The sequence below is a fragment of the Triturus cristatus genome, chromosome 9, assembly GCF_964204655.1.
Source record: "Triturus cristatus chromosome 9, aTriCri1.1, whole genome shotgun sequence".
Lineage (NCBI taxonomy): Eukaryota > Metazoa > Chordata > Amphibia > Caudata > Salamandridae > Triturus > Triturus cristatus.
The window spans coordinates 563,635,275-563,653,593 of record NC_140592.1 but is presented as its reverse complement, the minus strand read 5'-3'; the positions used below and the strand labels follow the sequence as shown (position 1 = coordinate 563,653,593).

General features: G+C 44.7%; 1 protein-coding gene across 3 annotated transcripts in view; it reads right to left on the bottom strand.

Moving 5' to 3' along the window:
* The window catches only part of PPP1R13L (protein phosphatase 1 regulatory subunit 13 like), a 953,402-nt gene extending 939,430 nt beyond the window's left edge, over positions 1-13,972 (bottom strand). For all 3 annotated transcript variants that reach the window (XM_085625573.1, XM_085625577.1, XM_085625575.1), the window contains exon 1: positions 13,838-13,972. The gene's annotated coding sequence lies outside the window, so the exon portion shown is untranslated. The remainder of the gene's footprint in view (positions 1-13,837) is intronic.
* Positions 13,973-18,319: the final 4,347 nt, after the last annotated feature.

The window sequence follows — 18,319 nt, the reverse complement described above, 5'->3', positions numbered from 1 at the left end:
GGACACTCTTTTTGGACGTTAAAAAATATTTCCGAAGTAGGTTCGATAGTGAGGAAGGCTTATATAGAACAGTAGGGTGATGTTTACGCTAATATCATACCGTTTTTTGAGGGCCAAATGGAAGAGATACGTAATTTAAGCTCTAAATCCGCTGGTCCCCGTTTGCCTAAACAGGGTAAGTCCTTGATGAAAGCACTAAATCAAGTCATTAACCGATTAATTCGAAAACAACATATACAATTCTCTATGGGTCAACAGCAGGAAATGAATCACCTTAAGCAAGTAAGAAGCAATCGTAAACTTAGCAAAAAGAGATGGGAGTTTGACGCTAAGTGGATTGGGTTGAGGGAAGCCACAAGGTACAAAGATTCAAGAAAGTACTGGCATTTGATTGCGGAATACTGTGATTCAAGGCAGCGTGCTCTGCCTATACCGATCCCAGAAAAGGAGTGGGAGGATTATATTTCATTATTATATAAAAACAACAGCCCAGTAGTTTCTGTAACGCTTGGCGTAGAGGAGTCTTCTTTCCTTGAATATGGTCCCCCGTTGGGGGAGGACGTAGTGGGTTTTATAAAGAACGCCAGAACCTCCGGCGCACAGGGGCAAGATGGAATCCCAATTGTGCTAATTAAAAAGGAGTCAATTGCATGGGGAGCCCTTTTAGTGCCACTGTTTTTGAACGAGTAATGTTCCCCCCTCTTGAAAGGGGGGTATTACAGTCCCTTTGTTTAAAAAGGGCCCAAAAACTTCACCAACTAGCTTCAGACAGATTGCACTGTTGGATGCTTCGGGCAAATTATTCGCAAAAAGTATACTATGCCATCTGCAGCAATGGGCCCATGACGAGAATATCTTACCACCAGAACAAGCTGGTTTCTATAAAGAACCATGGCACCCTGGACAATATTGCGGTCGTACAGACCATTGAAGAGAAGTATGTTTTTGCAAGAAGTATGCCAGTTTATACTGCATTTATTGATTTCTCCACGGCGTTTGCCAAAGTGGATTGCCAAACACTGTGGAGAAAGCTCCTCTCCCATCTTGGAATACCACAACACATTCTGGGTCTTATAATAGAATTACACACAGACACTTGGTGCCAAGTTCTGATGGGAGGTTCGCTGGGGTTATCATGCAAGATCAAAACATATAATGGGCTTAAGAAGGGTTTCCTGCTGGCGCCGCTTTTGTTTTCTTTGTATATATCTGCTCTCCCTGCCGTTTTGAACTCAGTGAGGGGGGGGGGGATGCCCCCAGAATTGGTACAATGTCCCTTGGCAACTGTGTATTTAGATATTAGCATATGGAGATTTAAGCACTGGTCCACAGTGCCTCTCTTTTCCCTAAAGCCATACTGTACATTTGACAGTCCTCCCCTCCTCTCGATATTTTCTCCAAGTTGGTAGAGTAAGACTGCCTAGGTTCTTAATAGCAGAGTCTAGGAGGGAAATGGGCCTGTAGCACCCCGGGTCATCGCGCTGGCCCTTCTTAAAAATTGGCACGATGACTGATGTGGCCCAGCTACTAGGAAAGATATTACTGTTAGCAACTGTGAAAACACGGCATAAGACCCCTGCCCAGAGTTTTGGGGAGTACATGTAAAAGTCACCCGGGACCCCAACTGGCCCAGGGGCTTTCTTTTTGGATGTCTCCAAAATTGCCCTCTCCACCTCAGCTGGAGTAAAAACTAACGGTGCACACTCTAGGGGCTCCCACCGATTATTAAGAGTACCCAAGTCACTAGCACCATAAACTATTCTAAAGTGGTTAAGCCATTTTTCATCCGGGATAACACAATCCATTACCTTATTATCCACATCTGAGAAAAAGGATTGGTTCACGGTGGCCCAAAACTGAGAACTGTCACGCAAAACGTCGCTTGACATTAGTTTCTCCCACGCCGCTTGTTTTATAACTTGCTTTCTCCCCATGATGATGGCCTTATACACCTTTCTTGCTTCAGCGATCTCAGTCCTATCTCTCGGATTGCTTTTCAGGGCCGTCATTAACGCCTTATGGGCTTTGGACCACTTTACATCAAACCACCTATGTTGTTTTTTCCACCCCCCGGGTGCATTTAACCATTAGGGCTTCGGAAGTTTGCGCACAAATACCTTCAAACGCCCCCATGACTTTGTGTGCTGGGGCACCCTTCTCCTGGCAGATCCCCATTAGCCCCTCTATTTTAGGGAGTAATTCCTGCATAAAATTCCCGGGCACCACATTCGCCCATTTGAGCCTTCTCCCTTGATCTGTAGGGCATAAGGCTGATCCCGGAATACTGAGGCGAGACTTGACGTCCAGCCGTTCATCCCACAAGACCACAATCTTGTTTTGCTTGTGAATTGAAACTATTGCGTTATAGGACACAACTCTGGATAAAAAAGCCTGGGGTCAGGAAGATATAGTCAAGTATGGAACCGGGGATTGATCCTTTATAAGTGGCGGTTCTTGCCCCGCTCTCCGAAATGTCGGCTTCATACAAGTTCTAATTAGCGAGCAGCTCCTCAAGGGCTTCTCCCCCCTTAGAATGCTCGAAATGAGATGTCTGTATAGCCATCATATCCGCCTGATCTCCTACCACGCACAGGTCACTACATGGATGAACATGAAAATCGCCTAATAGAACCAGCTCAAAGTTTGTGTGATTGTTTTGACTGAACATAGAGAGGAAATTGTCCAAGCAATCTAAGTGGTCTGTTTCCGTATCTCTATCCCAGGAATTGTAAAAATTAATTATGAGAACGTTGCAGTTGGGTGAAACTGCCCATTCTACAATTAAAAGGTTTGATGAACCACTTTGAGCCTGCCTAAATGTACCTTTCAGATTCAGAGAAAAGAGGGACATAAGACCGCCCTTGGCCCTACCAGACATACTAGGAACAGCTGGGATAGCAAAGGTAATAAAGCAGTCTAGCCAAAAATTAGAAAAAGTATCCCAGGTTTCCTGGCACGCTATGATGTCATGGGCACTAATAAACTCGATCTAGGCTAAATCTCCCCTCTTGGCTCTTGCCCCTGCAATATTCCAGCTGATCAGTTTACATACTTCAGGCTCACCGGGAGTGGGGGTTCTAGGGCTAATGACTTGTGCTGGGGCTGGCTGTCAATCGATTTCCTCGATGTCAGAAAGGGGAGAAAATCGAATTGATCAAAGCCAAACCCTCGCCTTCCTTAACTTTATGCACAGGGTGTGCGGCCAAAACTGCCCGGGTACCAGAATCCCTCACAGGAATATATTGTGTCAATGTCACTGGGCCTACACTGCCCGCTATAGAGTACATACTCCCTCTAACTCGCCCTAGGCGGTTGTCCCAAGAACCGGGGGCTGGCGGTGGGGGCGGGTAGAAATACCCCAGGGGAATAGGTCTCAAACGGTCGGTCCCCGAGATATCGGACCCATCCCAGAATAATCTATTAGCCAGGTCTGGACGATCAAAATTAACGATAACACAATCGCCCTGCACTTTCTTTGTTCGTTTCCCAATCCACCCTACCCTGCTAGCAAATATCACCTTATTGGCGATTTCGGTCCCACCACTGCTTGCCTCCACGCACCATGACCTTGCCATTGTAATTAAAGCAGAGGCCGATTCACCCGTTCCTTCTGCCAGAGGGGGTACACCAATGAAGATTGCAACTAGAGGGGCTGCCTCCGGGGGCAGATCGGTGTTTAATTTGCAGCCCTTTAGCCCCATATCTGCTACTATCTTTCTTGGATTACTGCTCCTCCTTTGAGGTCTTAGCTTGGTCCCCCCTGGCACTGGGCTTAGGTTAGTGCTGTTATTTGTTGGGTTTCCCGCCCCCTCCATAACTGGGACCCTCCCGCAACTGGGCAAACTAGGATCAGATGTTTCCCTAGCATTACTAGGCCTTAGGTCCCGTAACACACTTCCCCCTGTCAATTGGGGGGAGATTGAGGAGAAGTCTTTGACCAGTTTATCAATTAAAGAACATTTTGTCAATAACCCAGCAAGGCAAGTGTTCAGTGTCTCAACGATGTCCTTCGCGATACCCAACAATAAGGGCTCGATACGGGCAGTGAACAATGTCTCTAACTGGTCTCCGAGAGTAGCCTCTCGCACTTGGGCTGTTGCTAGATTGCCCTCAACTTTCCTCCTCCTTTTCGAGATTTTTTTAGGGTCTTGAGACCGTGGCTGTGTGGTCTCAGGCAAAGCCAGGACCTTGATGTCATCAGGTGGAAGGGGCGCAGTGGGTGCATTGGGTGTTACGGTTGAGTTGGCCTTTAAAATAAGCCCCTCCGGCTCTAGTGGGGCAAGTGGAGCAGCATTGATCGTATGTGCAGGCAATGACAATGAGGTAGAGGGTAAGCCCAGCTCCAATTCAGCATTTGCAATTTCCTTGGTAAGCGCACCCACCGCTGATGAGAGGTAAGAGATGATGGACTCAGAGTGTCTAGGCACCTTAGCCTTCTTACCTCCCTGGTCTGTAGTTACAGTATGTTTTCGCTTACCCATTATAAGCTCTCAGGGGGCTGGCCCAGCCCTGCCTCCTCCTGCCCGCAGACTGCCCGCCCTTTGCCCGGGCTTCGCCCTGCGCCGCCCGCGACGCGGAGGAAACAGCTGATGTTTAAGCGCCTCCGGGCGCGCTCAGGCAGTAAGTGGGCGGTGCTGGTCGCCGCTGTGCAGGCTGGGAGCTGTAGTCTCCCCCCACGGCGGCCGTGCGGTGTTGCGAGCAACGGCGACGGGGGAGAACACACAGCGTCAGGGCCCCAGCAGCGAAAGTGTCCGCGGCTGAAAATGCAGGTCAGTCCAGCCCCAGACAGTTGGTTAGTGAAAAAATCTTCTTTTATAAACGTTTCAGACCACAGTACAACAGAAAAGACATCTACACATATGTAAACATTTATTATCGATGGGCATATGTTTTCTCTTTAGGTACGTGAACTTCGATACCATGTGGGAAAATTATGTCATATTTTACCATTGCAGCCTAGGTGCGGTGTCTGGTCCGCACAAGCCAGTCAAAGTTCTACCTGAGCTTTGGTAAGTTGTGAAGTATTTGAAAGGACAGGACTTCAGCACTCATAGATGGAGTCTTAGTTGATACAGCAAACAAATGATGGACGGAATGCTGACAATGCAAACATTCTCCCCCAGTCAAAAGATCTGGGTTAAATCCATTGTTCTTTTGCCCACTACGCCACCCCAGTTTGGACCCAGCCATATGCAAATCAGTCTTGACCCTGTGCCTCGTGGTCAACAGTCCAGACCGAAACCGGTCCTAGGATGCTTGTTTCCAGTCCAGGTAGGACCTGGCTTGGCAGTTCGGGCTGGACTGTTCCCATGAGGCACAGGGTCAAAACTTGATTTGCATATGGCTGGGTTCAAACTAGAATGGCATGGGGAGCACAAAAAAATGATGGATTTAGGCCCAGATGTCTGTACTGGGGTGAATGTATGACACTGTTCTGCATTCTGTCCATCACTTGTTGTTTTTGCATTTGTCACCCCGAGTGGGACGGGTATGCCCAGACGTGGGTCCCGTGCTCTCCATGTCACTGGAATCAAGCTATCCTGGCTGAAGAGGGGTGAAACCCCGAAACCGGTCCTAGGATGCTTGTTTCCAGTCCAGGGAGGACCTAGCTTGGCTGTTCGGGCTCGACTGTTCCCATGAGTCACAGGGTCAAGACTGATTTGCATATGGCTGGGTTCAAACTGGAATGGCATGGTGAGCAAAAAAAAGATGGATTTAGGCCCAGATCTCTGTACTGGGGTGAATGTATGACATTGTTCTGCATTCTGTCCTTCACTTGTTGTTTTTGCATTTGTCTACTGCACTGCCTGTGTTGCGAGCGACAGGTATTCTGGCTTAGGTGGCAGAAAAATTGCATCGTCAGACAGCAACTCCACAATGATATTGCACAGTAAGTCGCACATACTAAATAAAGGCAAAGACCTGTGCAGCTGAACTCTGCCTATAATTTTTAAAAGGTTAGAATATTTGCTGACACTAACCAGAATTACATAGATATATATTTTGTTAACTCTCTCTTAGGCAGGGGCTGGAATGACGGAGCAAGAAAAGAAGTACACAAATTAATTATTTTATAACTCTAGAGAGTTAGGAAGGGTTAACTGTGTGCTCCCGAGCCCACTTTGCCTATGCCGTAAAACCTATGTGCAAACATAATTTTCTTCGCTAGTGGCTGCATACATTAGAATATCATCACTCCCGTTTAGCACACCTTCATGTCCTGATAGTACCTCGGATGCATTGCTGACACACCACTGCTGTACTCAAGATGCCAAAATTGAGGCCCTTATATCTTTGAAGGCAGACATGGACGAATTGAGGGAATTACATACTTTTAGTTTTTATGTAACTTCAGTTGATACCCTGATTTAAACTAAATTTTTGAAAACTATTGTGCCCAATTGATTTTTACAGCTATGTCAACCGCCATTTGCGTAAGGTGAGGTTCTCCACTCTGTGCCACTCCACACCACTCTACTTTAGTCTATGCCACTGCACTCTACGGCAATCTACTCTATATAACACCCTTTAAACCACTCCACAACACTGTACGACAATGCACTCTTACACAGAGCATGCCTGCAATGTTCAGTGGACATGTGCTGCTGTATGTGTATGCTTTGGTATGTGTGATTTGGAGCAGTGGGCAAGGCCAAAAGTTCTCCATGATATCATGTTCACTGGTGCCCCTTTGTCAATTAGGCATTTATTCGAAATCCTTAAATGTTTACTTTGTATCATGGTTGGAAGCATTGCTTTTAACCTTGGATATCCAGTTTGCTGCACTGGCAGCATTTCTTTTGAACTTGTCCGCCTCCCTGGGAAGATACACTGTTAACTTGCTCTTCACTGAAGGTGGATTCTTCGTACGCCTGGTGCCTCTTTGGACTGGATTCTGTCTATGCACCGGACTTCCTTCTTGGAAGGAGACTGACAACTTCTCGGCTACACCTTGCTGATGAATAAACAGCACACCTTAGTGAAATGATTTGCCGCAAGCTAAACAGATATTGCCTTTTGCTAGTCAGTCTCTGTATGGAGGGGTGGGGAGGGGGGGTCCCACAATCACACACAGCTGGGTTTCTGGAGGGTTAACCTGCAAACAGCCACACCTTCTTCAGACACAGTTACGACAGTATAGTATTGAGCGGGCAAGACAGGAAAGCTTTCACCCTCTGCCAGTTGAGATCTGCCAAGGATAAGCAAGGCTGCTAGTTTCATTTTGGATTGATGCAGGATTCATCTGCATTGTTGCAGTGAGGTGCAGCCTTTAATTTTTTCTACCCCTATTTCTTCAACCACCTAGTCCAACTCAGAGGTGCTGCTTATTCCTCAGAGACAGGGCGTAGAAGGCATCCACGGGTTCATTGGGGCCTTGATTAGCTTGGCACAGAATGGATATTAGTCAGGATTCGACTGGGTGCTGAACTGCCCATTTAATGTTGCATTATAGTCATTTTCTTGGCTAGTTTGTGGCAGCCTGATAAACATTGTGTACAGCTTCTCTATCATGTGCAGGTTTAGGGTTCTCGGTTGTTGGGACAGTCTCTTGCAGCTGACAGCTAGTTACTGAATATTGCTAACCAGGCATTCCACAATAAGGCCAATGAGGCTGATGCTGACTTCATATCAAATGGCTTAATCACCATGGCTGAGTTTCACAGAACCAACATCTTAAAGAAAACGAATAAACTGCAACAAGATATTAGAAAGTACAGTAGAGACACGGGTATCCTTACCTTAGAAAAGAGTTTTACCAACAAGACCCTGACAATACATGGGGAGACCAAAAATGACTTACTTTTTCCGATACTGCCTCTTCAGGCTCAGATAGGGACAGTACTGCAGGTGGGGCAACTTATCCTGGGTTTGTACAAGGTCCATAAACCAAACGTTTTTTACAACGGAGCTAAAGACCCTAACAAGGCTGAGTAAAGCACAGCAGGCAAGGGTGGTTCACGAACCAATACACACCAGGGTTCAGGCAAACCCGGAATCAGTATTACGTGTTTTAGACTGATACCATCAATAAGAACTTGGAAATAGTCCCAATTTCCACAACACAGACGATCCTAAGCACAGACACTACAGGTCTACATTGCCCTTCAATTTTTTATTTTTTTTTACACCGGCTAATTTGATGCCTAAGGAGCTGTTACATTTTGAAAATCTGATCTTAACTGAGGTAGAACAAATTTTTAAAAAATAGGTAAAATTCAACTTCACAAAAACACAGAATGAGGCTTTGATCACCCAGGCAAACCGTAGAAAAATCAATCATCAAAACTGCAGATAAGGGGGGCAGTTTTATTGTACAGGACAAAACAGATTATAACGCAGAGGTGCAGAGACAGTTGCAAAATCCACACTTCTATTTGAGACTCTCGAAAGATCCCACCACTTCCATTCAAAATGAGATCGCCAATGTGACTAGACTGGGCCTCAATGGCTTTTGGCTTAGCCGATAAAGCATTTGATTATCTAAATAAAAAGTACTTCACCCCACTAGCGTTTTTATACGCTTTCCAAAATCCACAAGGATGAGAAACACTCTCTGATCCGACCCATAGTTAGTTGCAGGATGTCAATTCATATTACAACCTTTGGCCGAGTACACTGCTTTTTTCATAAAACTGTTAGTTCCACGTACTAGGTCGTACACTAGAGCTAGCTTTGCGGTAATCACACAAGTAGAGGTTTTAAACTTTGATGCCAATTGTGTCATTCTTGTAACAATGGACATTGAAAGTCTTGATACTAATATTCCCCAATCAGAGGCATTGTTAGGGATTGAAAGAACACTAGAGTTTAGATTACGACCACACAAGGTACCAACTAGTTTCATCGCAAATTGTGCAAGGATTGCTTTCGAACTGAACTATTTCTTCTTCAATGGAGAATTCTAGCCCAAATAAATGGCGCTGCAATGGGGGCAATTGGCAATGGCCCCAGACATAGCCAACCTTTAGGTCTCCACATTTGAAGAAAAATGCATCTTTAATAATAACCTTTTTGGCCACCATGTGAACAAATTGATTAATACACAGGATACTAACTTATAATTTACCACTGAATGCAACAACCATTCAATAAACTTTTTGGATTTGAAAATGTAGAATGACCATGGTTTACTGTGCATAGACTCACACTAATCCTACGGCCAGGAATACACTTAAAATACACAACCATCAACCAAGAAACTGGAGAGATAATCTCCCTTTTGGACAGTTTTTGAGGATTAAACACAACTGTACCAAAAGGGATGATTTTTTTGCTAAAGTCAAAGTCTTAATGTCTAAAATGGCGACGAGAGGCTATCTATATCACCTAGTGAAACGAGTCTGGTACTACAATAAAGATTCTTTGCGGCAAGTTAAAAATCGACAACAGACGAGCTTAACCTGTGTAACTATCTTTGGTATGGAGTCAAACATGATAAAGACCATTTTAAAAAATTGGCATCTATGAGACATGACCCAGACCAAGTGGGAAAGATCTATGTTTGCCTTCAAGAGAGGTGAAAATTTAAGCGATCACCGGGTGAGGGTTTATAATGAACCAGAACCTATGTCACTGAATCAACTTTGGGGCTTAAAGCCAGTTGTGGAGCATTACCCGTGTGGGTAATTGTTCAGCGTGTGCCACTACAGTTGTAGTGAAATCCTGTGTATTGAATGAGAAGTCATGGGTTTTGAGAAAACATTCTAACTGCTATTAAAAAAAAATATTTACTGTATTGAATGTCCTTGTGCATTATATTACATTGGAAAAACTACCCAAGAAGTAAAAAAGTAAATAATTCAAAGATGCAAAGCGGCTAATGTCCCTTTAGTTGACCATTATGTAGGCATGGCACATGCCACTAATTAAATGGTTTGTCCTGGGGCCGGGGGTGTTAAAAGCTCTAGATGCAGACAAGATGTGGATCGCCTACTAACAATGAAAGAGGAAAGGCGGATTTGGACGTCCAAGACAGTGGACAAAGGATTGAACCAACATGTGGAGTGGCATACTTTGGCCACACTTTGACAAGTTTAGAGGACATTATGTTTCCTTCCTTCCCCTAGATGAAATCGATATTTTGGAAAGATAATGTCTCAATGTGGTTTGGTGACGATTCTGTTAAATATCTAAACGGTATTTTAAGGCTTGACTTCGGTCAGGAGATATGATAGGTATACCACTTTATAATTGATGAAGTCAACTGCTCTGTTGAGTCAACATAACCATTTTTAGTTGATATATATCACTTTCTTTTCTGTCCTGAAAGTCTTTCGGTTATTGTAACTTTGTAATTTGGGCACCGATATGGAATGAATACTGTCTGTAACCTTTCTTCAGAAGAAGCGGGTGGGAGTGTAGTGAGGAAAGCATCAAGAAAGATAAAGAGGAATGAGGGTAGTTTGGGAATGAAGTGATATTTACAAACGAAGGGAGGTAAAAACCTAGTGACATGGTTTAGTGAAGGTATTGGCTCATTATGCAAATAATATAAAAGGTACAGGAGTGCTGACAAAATATTGCATTGATGAAAAATATCGAGTTGCAATGCTAATTTGAAACTGTGTTTGATCAAAAAAGTGTTGGCTTGTGTCTTTAGATAATGTAAAATGTGTACCTGTGTTTAGATTATTAATTGGTAATTATTTTTATTATCATTCATAGTGACCCCTGATGAAGGGCGCTTCGCAGCCCGAAATGCATTGGGATTTTAATAAAACGCTGCTGGTGATGAACTTTGCATCATTCGTATTCTTTCAAGAGGCCTGGATGGGCACAGTTTGAATATCCGAAACCTGACACTAGGCAGTATTTTCCGAAAGAAGGCGGCGTTCAGCTGTGCGTCTGGTTGGGGGCAAGAGGTTGCCCCATTTCAAGCAGTTGTTGTAAGCTTTCTTTAGCCATGTTAAAGTGGCCACTGTGTATTTGGATGCAGCACAAGTGATGCTGTAGGAGGCGTGACAGTGCGGAGACGCGCGTCTTTACCGCATCTCGACTTGCGAGTACAGCTGAGCGATAAGAGGAGATTTGTATCAGACGCTGCACAACAGAGTCTAAATAACTGCTAGGCTACGGACAGCTGTAGAAACTCAGAAAACTGACATTGGCAGTAATTTTATTACCTTTATTTAGGTTTTCTAGACGGGATAGCCTGTGTTAAAGTCATGTTTGGGTAAGACCGCTTAGTTCCTTTATAGGGACTTTGCATTTTTGTTAGAGTGTATTGCATTGTACCTAATGGGCATTATACTTTTGACTTTCAAAGTGCATCTGATGTATTAGATTGGGCATCCTTTGTGGAGCCATCACAGTGGAAGCAAGGTACTGTTTAAGAGATTGTGTACTATTGTAAATGGGATTATATTCAGACACTGGATATGATGTACCTTAGATTGCCTTCCCACTTTGTATTTTTCATTTTTCGCTTGGGATTTGTAGGCTGTGATTCATCTAGTTTAAGCTACAACACCGTGGTTTTCATTTGGTGGATGTGTGATCACTTTTTTATGCTTTCATTGTAAGAAGATGCTGCACAGATTAGTTTAGGTGTATTGATTTAATTACCTTTAGTGTTGTGTCTCATTGATATGTGATATGTTTTATGTCAGTACTTACAGGTGTAACGCAGAGTCCTGAGGATGGTCTCGCGGACCTATATGGCCACTTGAGACCGAAACGTTGACAATGCATCCATCTTAATATCATGTCATACTTTGTATTGAAGTTCCACTGGATTATTTTGAATGTTAACTCCTTGCGTGCTCATGACGGAACCACGCCGTCATGAGCCACGGGCGGCGTGTGCTTATGACGGCGTGGTTCCGGCATGCTGTGGCTGTTGGTGGCCGCTCCTCCCACGCGGCACTAATTCCCCACCTGTGCGGGCGAAATAGAGAGTGGGCGGAGTCGTAACGGAACTACGCCGTCATGAGCACAGCTCGCGACTCATGACGGCGTGGTTCCGTCATGAGCATGGCGGCGCCGCGCTCACCCCTCACCCCCCCAGCGCTGCGGCGGAATTCGCGCCGCAGCGAAGGGGTTAATAAAATTAGTCAATGGAACAGTGGATTGCTGAAACCATTTTTTGTTAAGAGGATTGCGCTTCTCCAGATCCCTGAAATTAATTGATACTGGTGTAACGGTGAGATTCTGGAGTTACGCCAGTGTTAGTATACTGACAAATGTATGTACTGCTTTGTGTTGAGATATAGGTGATATATTAATTGCATGTATAATAGATACGATAGAATATTGATGGAACTGAAGCATTAATTGTGTTAAAGTACAATATACTATTTTTTACTTCAATACGTCTAGTTTGGTTATATATCGGGGTCAAGTTTGAGACATTCTAAATAATGTGGAAACAGTTTCATAAGGAACATTTTTGTTAATAGAATTGAACAACCGTGGCAGCATTTTGAAGCATGATGTTGGCTTTTTTTTTGCTTTGTGTAGGTCACACTTATGTGTATTTGTAGAACGCACGCCTATCCTGGCACTGAGCAAATATGGGTGCCTAGCCCTGCCTATGGTAGATTGGTTAATTGAAAAGGCAGAGGCTCTGATGTGGAATGGGAGGCCGCTCCACACTTTAGCTGCGATGTAAGAGAACGTTGCTCCTCCTGATCTGGTTCTGGGTTTGTGTGGAGTAGAAGTCCTGGGGAGCAGAGGTGTCTAGGTGGTTGGTAAGAAGAAGATGCAACTGTTCAGATAGGTGGGTCCTGGGCTGTGTAGTACCTTGAATGTGTGTGGGAGGAGTTTGAGTTTAGTGCGTTTGTGTATCGGGATCAGTGGAGATTCCGGAGACGTGGTGTGATGCAAGTTCTGTGTGGGAGGTTGAGGACGAGGCTGGATTATTTGCTGTCTTTTAGTGAGCTGCTTGGGGCCAGATGTACCACAATTTCATTTTGTGAGTCTCAAATTGCGTTTTTTTGCGACTCGCAATTAGAGGCTCGCAAAATGAAATGTACTAATGTGTCTCAGACACATTAGCAATCGACAACGGGGTCGTAATTGACCTGCCTCATCAATATTCACGAGGCAGGTCACAATTTGCGACTCATTGGAAATTGGCAGTAACGCAGGGATGGTGGCCTGCTGGGGACACCAGACCACGTCTGCGTTTGCTTTTAAATTAAGCAACTTTTTTTCAGAAAGAATGCAATACTTCAAGCAATTACTTTTCCTTTACAAATAATTGGTTTCAGGTGTGTTAGTTTAACATGAATTTTCGGAAGCTAACTTAAACTTAAACTCTCAGAATGCATTGGGTTTTTAAAAGAAAAAACAAGTTGAGAAACTACGATCTTGGGGACATGGTCTTCTCGGCTAACCGTAGCAGCTGGTAGCTTTAAAGACAATTGCCCACCTAAGTTTCATTTACACCCCAACAGAGCTAATGGCCTCTCAATTTCATCTAATCAGAGAGGTAAGAAATATGACACAAGTCACCTGTCAGCCATGAAAGAGACACATGAATTCATAACCTGCCCAGCTACGCTGCACGTTACTTTTCAGGTGCAAGAATTAATTGGCTGTGCAAGTAAAAGTTGCGCACTCAAAAAGGTCGAGAACGGAGAAACCGCATATTGGAATATTCGAGAATGGAAAACGTCGCTCACATAAAAAAGTTGGGGGGGGGGGGGGCGGGGGGACGTGTACACGAAAAGTATGTAGAGTTGTTCACGGAAAATCAAACACTGTAAAATCGGCTACTGTTCCCGAGTACACGGCCGAAGATTCATTACAATCTCCCACCAAGGTTTGTAGATCGCCTAAAGTCACTGCTTCCGGAGTACTCCGTCGGTACTGGAGATACGAACAAATGACTCACCGGTAGGGTGTTCTCCAGACCGGGCCGAACGGGGCTTTTGGGATGGTCAGTTGCAGCTACGATCCTGCTCTTTTCCTGTCTCCTCTGATTCCCCTCCCCCTCGATCGAGCACTCCCTCCTCTACCCTGAGCCTGGCACCTCCTTCTGCATTCCTGAGTCATGAAAGCAGGTGGTAATAATTACACAGGTGTCATTGACTGTGCGCAGAGTGCATGCAGGGCGATGTAGTTTGTAACTTTTGACCGATTTCTCTCCATGTCTGTCGATAGTACATACATTCGGTTTTAAGATGTTTTGCGGCTCCGGGCTGAAAGAGAAAGTGGGAGGCACCTGTAATTAGCATACAACGTGACATCATAGGAAACGAGCATCTCAGAGGGTGCCATCTATGGAATATTAGTCATCTGGCATGTTAAAGTGACTTTGTAAGAAGGAGTTTCCTGGTGCAGATATCAGTGAAACAATAAAAACATAGCTAATAACCCTAATTAAATAAATACAGATATTTTGAAGTTCTCTTAAGTGGAAAAAAATCTTGTATTAGCCTCACAGGATGGCATGGTTAGGCCTAGGTCTCTCCAAACCTTATATCGTTCTTCAAATGTTCAGAAATTGATTCCAGAAAAGTGTATTTTTATTAAATATTTTGTATGTGGTATTTATTCTTTGCCAACCTAGCTGAAAGGCGGCAGAGAGCTGTATAGGGTCAAAGACACAGTCAACAAGTAATACGAGGTGCGGCTAGTTTGTGGGTGTAGTGTTTTTTAAAGAGTTAAAAATACAGTTGTATTGAAGTTGTCCTTAATGATATAGGTTTATCGTTGTGGCTGTAGTTTTTTGAAAAAGCGGAGTACTCAGCTGTTACCTAAACACAATAAATGGGGAAGACTTTTTGCTCTGATTGGTCGTCTTTTTTTCAGTCCTTCATTTTCTATTTGATGGTGTCCTAACTGCAGGTGTGTAAATCATCCCAGTAGGCAGTGGTGCCTGTCATATATATGTGGTATTTTTATAGTGTAAATTAGGGCCGGTCGTAGGATATGTGGGGCAGAATAGGAACATGTGAGGCCCCTAAGCAGTGAGGACACAGGAAAGTTTTAAAAAAAATAAAATTAAAATGAACCTGTGAGTCATGCCGGCCACGACTGGGTTTTGTCAATGGTTGTTAGCTGTTTAAGCTAAATGAGTAACAATAAATATTTTACTTTCACCTTGTTGTTTTGACCAATAAGTAGCTCCTTCACACACATTTGCATAGAATCACAACTAGAATGCATGACCATTGCTTTTTGTGCTCTGCAGAGAGGCCATATTTTGATTGATCATGTAACCTGAACACCTTTTTAATCCACAGACGGGCACAGTGTGAAATGTGTACTGCCTGCATCCTCAACTCCAAAGTGCCCAACTGTAGCCTGTTATAAACACCTGGAGGCGACTCAGTACAAAGGGTGCATCATCCAAGAGTAATATGCTGTGAAATGAAATACAGAAACACACATGCTGGATATAGCTACCACTCTTGAGGAATGCAAGATTAAGTAAAGAATGGGAAATATAAACAGGAACAAAATCACTGCCATGGATTACCCTAACATCAGGATAACTGGAATTATGTGGCAAGAGAGGGCTAAATTATGTGGCAGGGCGAGTAAATTATGTGGCAAGAAAAGTCAAATTAGGCGGCATAATCCGGCACATTTTGAAATAGTATTACTTCATTTTTTTGCCATTTTTAAACTTGGTAACACTGTTTGGGCACTGGGTGCACCCCATTAGTACTAATTTAACACCCAAATTTAGCAGTGGGAAACAGAAAGTTGCCTATTCCAGCTTTTCAAAGAACCTCCCCACATGCGGTAAGATGTGCGGCAAGACGTGTTGCTGCATTTTTTGTAACTTTTGAACTGTTTGAGATAGAAAACAATTTTGTTGTTAACCCCTTCGATGCTCATGACGGAGCGGTTCCGTCATGAGCATTGGTTGGGCTGTGCTCATGACGGAACCGCTCCGTCATGAGCACAACCCCTGGGGGAAGCGCTGGCACTTCCCCCCTGGGGCATCGATCTTGCCCCTTCAGAGGGGGATGTAGCGGAATAGTTTCCGCTAACACCCCCTACCCCCACACGCTTCCCCATGACGTCAGCGCGCACAGCGCGCGCCAACGTCATCAGGAAGCGCTGGGACGCCTGGAAGCCATTTGCTTCCAGGCGTCCCAGCAGGAGGAGGTAAGTTTTGTTCTCCGGTGGGGCCGCGGGGGTGATTTTTGCAAGTATCGAGGCATCGGGGGAGACGAAAGAGTATTTCCTCTCCCCTGATGTCTCAATACAGGGCATTCCTGCAGCACGATCGCGCACAGCGTCGCGATCGTGCTGCAGGAATGCCCCCACTAGGCACCAGGGATGATTTTGTCATTAAAAGGAAGCGACTCCTTGGGCAAGGGTCGCTTCCTTAAAGGGGCTAATATTAGAAAGACTTTTCTGCTCCCCCAGGGGCCAGATCACCAAGTTTTTTTGGCGTTTCTGGCCCCAGGGGGGGGGGGGGGGCAGAAAAGCCCACTAGAGCCAGGGATTTTTATTTTTAAAAAACGGAAGCGACCCCTTGGGGAAGGGTCGCTTCCAGGCCTTTTATTTAAAAACAAAATGTGTACTCTGCAGCTCGGCTCCTATTTTTGGCTTTCTGCCACCTTAGGGGCCACATTTTTTAAAAGTCTTTTCTGCCCCCCCTGGGGACTGTTTGCCTTGGTTTTTTGGCGTTTCTGGCCCGGGGGGCAGAAAAGCCCACTAGAGCCAGGGATCTTTTTTTAAAAAAAATGGAAGCGACCCCTTGCGGAAGGGTCGCTTCCAGGGGCCTAATTTTTATAAAATGTGTATTCTGCCCCCCCCGGGGCATATTGGCCCGTGTATTTGGCTTTTGTCCCTGGGGGGGGGGGGGGGGCAGAATACCCCACTAAACACCAGGGACGTATTTGAAATTAAAATGGAAGCGACCCCTTGAGCAAGGGTCGCTCTCAGGGGGCAGATTCTTTTTATAAATTTGGTTATTGTTATTTCTGCCCCTCCTTTGGACAGATCTGCCCCTTTTTTTGTGGCCTTTTTGCCCTAGGCGTGAGGGGGGGGGCAGAAAACCCTACTAGGCACCAGGGATTTATTCCTTTTGCAAGGGGGGCATATTTCTGTCTGCTGTTTTCTGCCCCGCCCTCAGACAAGCTCACCCGATCCCTTGGGCAAGTTCACCCCCATTTTTGCACAGCCCTATTAGAAGGCCCATCTGGCATATTGACCAATTGGGCAGTGACAGTGTGATATAATGTTAATTCTTTTATTTTTTGTGAATTTCAATTGTAATGCTTTTTTTCCCCCTTTTTGTTCTAGTTGAAAGCTTTAGCTCTTTAGACTATTCCAGGTTGCGGTTTCGTTACTTTTGGTTCTGTTGCTTGTGTAGTTGCTTGTGTTTGGTAACAGGGGTGTGGAATTTTCAAAATAATCTACTTGTCCATGGGACAAAATGCCACTGAGATCTACATGTCCTGTAAAATCCACTTGTCCCACCTACTCCCGTCCACACATCAAACATAAGTAGAATTATTTCATTGCTCTTTATTTTGAGGTTGACAGGCTAAGAGGGGCCCAGTTGTAGCCCTCACTCCCTCTTCCAGCTGACAGAGCGAGGGGGTGGGGGAAGGTTCAGCACACCACTGAGTTACAGATAAGAAGGTGAGGAAAAAACAGCTTCAACCTTTTGAAATGGAAATAGAGCCATTGCGCTGCCTGTTCTCGCCTGGGTCAAGTTTCGCCTTTTCTGTTGCTGTGTGCAGATATTGTGGAAATACCCGTGGGCGGTGAGGCTTGCAGAAATGCAGTCCCTAATGCAGACCCCCTGTGCGGTTCTCTCACCTTGGGGCACAATAAAGGAGGGAAAGAATGTCTTGCTTTTAAAGGGGTATCCATGCTCTGAGCGGATGGCCTGTGCCCACAGCCACTTGCACGGTTAGGTTGTGCGCACGCACTTAAAAAATGCAGGACATTCATTTTCTTCACCCGATGGATCAATGTGAATTTTAATATGGCCTGAATACGCTTGCATAAGACTTTGAGTGCTAATAAAAGAATGGCATTTTTTTGCGGTTTTATAGAGCGCGAATTCGATCTGAAGGTATTGGAGCGCTTTACATGAGCGCCAGTTACATTTACACAAGGACTGTCACATTCATTTATTTTTCTTATTAAGTAGCACTATTAAATTGGCGCCACTGCACTGTAAATCAAATGTGTTATGCAGAGGGGACATTTGGTTGTAGAGTCCGAAAATGCGCCTTCTAATCCAAGCTCTCGTCCCCGCTTTACCAACGTGGTATAATCTGGACAACCTCTTTACCTATTAATTATCCAGTGTCCTTTTACAGTTAAAGTTAGCATTTAAGCAATCCTGGCAGCTCAAGAAAGAAACTGCAGCGCTGCGGCAGCTTAAATGAAATGCGTA